The sequence below is a fragment of the Oryx dammah genome, unplaced genomic scaffold (assembly GCF_014754425.2).
Source record: "Oryx dammah isolate SB20612 unplaced genomic scaffold, SCBI_Odam_1.1 HiC_scaffold_27, whole genome shotgun sequence".
Lineage (NCBI taxonomy): Eukaryota > Metazoa > Chordata > Mammalia > Artiodactyla > Bovidae > Oryx > Oryx dammah.
The window spans coordinates 72,547,623-72,554,237 of NW_024070211.1; the positions used below are offsets into that span (position 1 = coordinate 72,547,623).

Consider the following 6,615-nt stretch of genomic DNA (forward strand, 5'->3'; position numbering starts at 1 on the left):
GATGCTAGAAGGGATTGGGGGCAGGAGGAGAAGGGGACGACCGAGGATGAGATGGCTGGATGGCATCACTGACTCGATGGACGTGAATCTGAGTGAACTCCAGGAGTTGGTGATGGACAGGGAGGCCTGGTGTGTTGGGATTCATGGTTTCGCAGAGTTGGACACGGCTGAGCAACTGAACTGAACTGAACTGATTATTAGCATTCCTAGAATAAACTTCATTTAATTGTGATGCATTATCCATTTTATATATTACTAAATTCCCTTTTCTAATCTATTAAATTTTTATATGTGTATGTTCCTGCTGCATATTGATCTGTAATTTTCCTTTCTTTTAATTTTTGTTACAATTTAGCTATCAAGATTATGCTGATACCATAGAAATATTGGAAAAGTAGCTTCTTTTTCTATTTCCTGGAAGAGTATATATAAAACTGAAGTTTCTACTTTCTTTACTATTTGCTAGAATTCACCAAAGTAACCATCTGGGCTAGGAGAATACTTTGTGGCGAGGTTAAAATAAAACATTTAATTTCTTTAGTAGATATATGATATTCTATTTATTCTTTCTTTTTGTGTCAGTTTCAGTACATTATATTCTTTAAGGAATTTATTTCATTTAAATTGGCATAAAGTTATTTGCAGTCTTATTTTTAAAATATCTATAGGACCTATACGAATGTCTCTTTATTCATTAGTGATATTAGTATATTGTTTCTCTCTCTTTTTACATCAGTCTTTCCAGGGTTTTATCAATTTGATTAATTTTTCTCAAGGAACAAAGTTTTCATTTTGTTGATTTTCTTTATTGTATTTTGTTTTCTGTTTCTCTTATTTCTGCTTTTATTTTTTATTGTTTCTTTCCTTCTACTTTCTCTCTACTAATTAATTGTATGTGCCATTCTTTTTGTTTTGAGATAGAAAATTGAATAACTGATGAATAGCATTCTATTTTCTCTCTAATACATACACTTAAGAATATAAATTTTCCTCTACGAACTGCATAAATTCTCTCAGTTTTTGTTAACCTGAAGATAAAGTTAAAGGATACTTTTGATGATTATAGAATTACAGGTTGGTAGTTATTTTCTTGATCATCGTGTAACTATCTTCCAGATGTTTCAATATGCCATATTTTCAGTGTCATTTAGCTCAATATTTTCTAATTTCTATGTATTTCCTTATTTGATTCATGGATTGATTGGAATTTTATTGCTCAATTTTAAAAGCAGTTGGTACTCTTCTAATTAGCTTTTGTCATGGGTGTTGAGAGAAATTCCACTATGCTTAGAGAGCACACTCTGAATTATTTCAATCCTTTGAAATATATTGCAGGTTGCTTTATGACACAGCATACAGTAAATTCTAGTAAATGTTTGATATGCATTTGAAAAATACTGTGTATCCTGTCATTGTTGAATGCAGTTTTCTGCATTAAATTTTTAGAATATCTCCAGGTTTTTGCTATTATAAGCAATGATACAGATACAGTATGTATCTTACTATATATATAACTTTTTCTTCTTGTTGAATTACTTCCTTCAGGTCATTCTCAGGGTGGCATTATGAGGTCAAAGGATTGGGACTATCTCTATGGCTCTTCCTGTTTATACATTGCTGGTTACTAAAAGTACTATATCTAATTATAATGCCAGTTATCATGCATGAATTCACAAATTTCCCCACGGTGTTGGGTGTTGTAATTGTTTTGTTAATAAAGTGGATACTAAATTGTAACTCAAAGTTCCAATAATTTTCATATCTTTGATAACTAGACAAGATAATACTTTTCTAGGTGTTTACTTACTACTTCAATTTCCTCTCATATAAATTGCCTATTCATCTGTTTTACAACCTACTGAGATCTTGATACTTTTAGAATAAATTTGAATGGGTAATTTTATAATGTCAGCAATTCACCCTTGGCTCATATTTGTTCCAAATGTTTTCCCAATTTATTATCTTTTAGTTTTAGCTTTGCTGTTTTTCACCATACACTTATGTTCAGTTTATGTAGATTTGAATCTGTTCCTTTGCTTGTGACTACTCTTCTCACTTGGAAACTGTGACAGTGTTTGATTCTTTCCTAGCTGAGTATTTCTTTTTGTTCTTGTAACATTTTTGTTAATATACAGTATACAGCAGCACTGTCTAGTAGAAATTTAATGCAAGCCACATATGTGATTTAAAATGTTCTATTAGCCACAGAAAGTAAAAATAAACAGGCATAATTAATTTTAATCATATAATTTATTTGACGCCATATCCAAAATACAGGCAAATTTTACTTTGCATGGTTCTGGAATGCATTAATTTCAGTTATCACCATTTAGTTTAATAAAAGTAGTCATCCAATAACATGATCTGAATCTCTATTATTCTGATATAACAACTGTGAGTAGTTGCATAAAGTACAAACTTCACTACTAGACTTTCAGTCCACAAACAACTACCTGAACAACAAGTGAGCGTCATTATCAGTGACCAATCAAAACATTTTTTTCTTTCAAAGTCTGTTGGTAATTGTTCACTGCACACCTGTCATTCAATTCATGCATAGACAGTAAAGCATATAGTTGTGTTGCCTTCTTATAGCTCAGTGTTAAGCCCACATAACACTTTATAAAAATGCATAATCATTTAGGGAGTTGCCTGATAAAGTGAGAGATCAGCAAAGACATTTTTAAAAGATACTGTTGGAAGTGAAAGCAGATGTGATGATGAACAATTGTGGGGTCTGACAATTCTACTATTCAAAAGACTAGATGAACAGCCTCAGAAACTTAGTGAAGGTAAACTTATTGACAGAAATGAGGAACGTGGTTGTGACAAAAAGGAAAATTTTCTGTCTGGGTGATCTGTCCATTGGTATAAGTGGGTGTTAAAGTCTCCAACTATTACTGTGTTACTGTTGATTTCTTCTTTTTGTGACTGTTAGCATTTGCCTTATATACTGAGGTGCTCCTACATTGGGTACTTATATATTTACAGTTGTCATATCTTCTTGAATTGATTCCTTGATCATTATATGGTGTCCTTCCTTATCTCTTGTGACAATCTTTATTTTAAAGTCTGTTTTGTCTGATACGTGTATTGCTACTCTTGCTTTCTTTTGGATTTCATTCGCATGAAATATCTTTCTTCATCCCCTTACTGTTAGTCTGTAGTCTGCAGTGAGTCTTTTTATAGACAGCATATATATGAGTCTTGATTTTGTATTCATTCAGCCAGTCCATGTCTTTTGAATGGAGCATTTAATCTGTTTACATTTAAGGTAGTTATCAATTTATATGTTCTTATTGCTATTTTCTTAATTGTTTTGGATTTGTTTTTGTAGGGCTTTTCTCTTCCCTTCCTCCATAGTTCTTTTGTGATTTGATGACTATTATTGTGTTTGGATTGCTTTTTCTTTGTGTGTGTGTCTATTATAGTTTTTTGGTTTGCAGTTTTCAGTGGTTTTGATATAGCAGTCTATTTATATACAAGGTTGTTTTAAGTTGCTTGTCTCTTTAATTTCACCTTCCACTTCCTACATTTGTATTTTCCTCTTCTTGTGTTTGCTGGTTTTGATTTCATATTTGAGTGTGGATGCTTTCCTATTTTTACTGTATGTTTTCTTTTATTGGTGAGCTTTCCCGTTTATGATTTTCTTGTTTCTAGTTGTGGTCTCTTTTTTTTCCTTCTGCCTAGAGAAATTCCTTAATGTTTGTTATAAAGCTAGATTGGTGGTGCTGAATTCTCTATGTTTGCTTAACTGTAAAGCTTTTGATTTCTCCATCGAATCTGAATGAAAGCCTTGCTGGGTGGGGTATTCTTGGTTGTAGGTATTTCCCTGTTATCATGCCACTCCCTTCGGGCCTGCAGAGTTTCTGCTGAAAAATCAGCTGATAACCTTTTAGGAGTTCCCTTGTATATCATTTGTTGATTTTCCCTTGTTGGTTTTAATATTTTTGTATTTAACTTTTGTCAGTTTTATTAATATGTGTCTCGATGGGTTCCTCCTTGGAGTAATCCTATATGGGACTCTCACTGAATATTTCAAGCGGACTTGAGTGAATGTTTCCTTTCTCGTGCTAAAAATACAGAAGGCTTCGTGAACTTGTGTGTCATCCCTGCACAGGGACCATGCTGATCTTCTCTGCATCATTCCAGTTTTAGTGTATGTGCTGCCAAAGTGAGCACTAAAGGTCATGTAATAATCATAACTTCCCTCCATTGATTATTGCAGTCATTTTGGCTTACTAAGTGTAGTTTTGGCTTACTAAGTCACTTTTGTGGTTTTGCACTGTCTGTAAAACAAGGACTGCCTATATTATCATTTCAATATTCAACGTAAAAGTTTGGAATATATTGCATTCTTTTTTTCATACAAAGTCTTCAAACCACGATATGTATCTCACACTTACAAAACTGCTCAGATTAGAGTAGCTACATTTGAAGTGCTCAGTAGCCACATAGACTAGTGACTACAGCATATATGTGTGTATGTGTGGACTTAGTTGCTCAGTCATGTCTGACTCTTTGCAACGCTTTGAGTTGTAGCCCACCAGGCTCTTTTGTCCATGGGATTTTTCAGGCAAGAATACTGGAGTGGGCTGCCATTTCCTCCTCCAGGGTATCTTTCCAACACAGTGACCAAAACCTGCATCTCCTGTGTCTCCTGCATTGCAGGCAGATTCTTTACCCACTGAGCCATCGGGACTATAGCCCCCAATAGCACAAATCTACTCTAGTCTTTTTAAACCAGAGTTTAAGAGTGTTGGTGTTGATGGGAATATGAGTACCTGATTAGAAACTTTCTGTCCAAATAAATCAAAGCTTAAGGTGGGGAACAATATGGAAATACACTTCTCCTTTGGTGGTAACAAAGATACTAATGTTACTTCAGCTCCCTTTGGAGAAAATAGGCCTTGAATTATTCTCCAAAACTTACTGAAATAATCAGCTTTGTTGGAACAATAAGGGAAAAGAAGAAAGAACTAGTCTTTCAGGGAAAATAGTGGCTCCTTCGTGCCCCGTGTGAGCTGAAGTAGCTTGGCTCATCTTAGCTCTGGGGTGATTTGTGAGAGCTTTTGGCTTAACACATTGTCTCTGAAATATCACCAAGAGTCAGAGAATCCCTGAACAGTGGGCAATAATCTGCTTGGAATTTTGAAAATATTTTGCAAGTTAGTGGAGTCAGCAAAGTATTTATTTGATTTCCTCCTCAGCCTTACATTCTGAGAATCCCCAGTAGCCTAATAGTAATGGTAGCAACACCTGCTTGGCTGTTGATTTACAGTCATCTTTCCTCCTAACACTCCCCAAATGACTACCCTGCCTATTGTCCTAATATCGCTAGATTTTTCTTGGGTGAACAAGATTATAACATCAATTCCCTATTCTTATCCCACCTCTACCTGAAAGTTGGCCCATAGATATTTGTAAGCAGTTAACATCTGAAGTTAGATGAGGGGTGTGTGTGTGTGTGTGTGTGTGTATGTAAGCTTTCAGGCTACTATACTTTCTAATGGATTTCTCATTTATTAGGAAAAGAATACAGCAAAATGGATAGAAGCACAGCCTTTGAAGGTAGACCAAAGTGAGCTCACTTTTCAGTGCTATCACTTCCTATCTATGTAATCTTAATATATGTTACTTAATATTTTTGTGCCTCAGTTTCCTCATCTATGAAGCAGGAATTATAGTGCCACTGACTTCCTACAGTTGATACAAGAATTAAATTAGATCAAGCATGTGAAGTCTTAGTCAATGGCTGTCAAATTCTAAATGCCAAAATAGTAACCAATCTTCATTGTTGATATTAGTATTATCACTATTTTACTATTATTGTTATTACCACTGTTACAACTTTCACTTTAAAGGTGAAAAACAAAATGGAAATAATAAAAGAAAAAGAATCCAACTTCACAAACTGCATTAAGAATAAAGATTTCCTCAGGCAAAGGGCATCTTGGCAAAACAATGGTATACTACTCCAGCAGTCTGCAAAACGTCTCAGAAATCCTCTTTAACACCATATCTTCTGACAGTCTCCTTCAGGACAAACCCCTCTGCTTTTCCTCAAAGCTCCAGCTTATACTTGCATCTTCTTCACTCCTCTGCTTCCCTCACTTTGACTGCAGCTTCTCACCTCTAATTATGTTTATTACTCTTTGGCTCTGTGATACATTTATATGGTACAAAATTGTAAAGGCACAAAAGGCAGCCATAATGTATTTCTCCCATCTTTATTCCCTATAATCCAGATTCACGGAAGCAACCACCAAGGATATTCTATTAATAGAAAATACACACAACACAGTTTCTTTTTTAAACCACTACACTCTGCCTTTTCAATTCATAAAGCTTGGAGATTGCACCCTACTAGTACCTCAGAGAATACCTCATCCTCTGTAACAGCTACGTTTTTTCCATTGGATGGAACGAATGTAATTTATCTAATTCTCTATAGAAAGACATTTAAATTGTTTCAATGTTTTATTATCATAAATAATGCTGCAGTAAGTAACTAATTACATATATAATTTTACTCATCTGTAAGATAAATTCCTAGAAATTTAATCATTGGCTCAAAGGTACATTTTTGGTACATTTTAGATCTACATTTTTGTA

At 34.3% G+C, this 6,615-nt stretch overlaps 1 non-coding gene across 1 annotated transcript; it reads right to left on the reverse strand.

Annotated features, from left to right (window-relative positions):
* Positions 1-4,075: 4,075 nt before the first annotated feature.
* On the reverse strand, positions 4,076-4,182 carry LOC120855263. The gene has a single exon (XR_005719226.1). It is a non-coding gene; the product is annotated as a U6 spliceosomal RNA (small nuclear RNA).
* Positions 4,183-6,615: the final 2,433 nt, after the last annotated feature.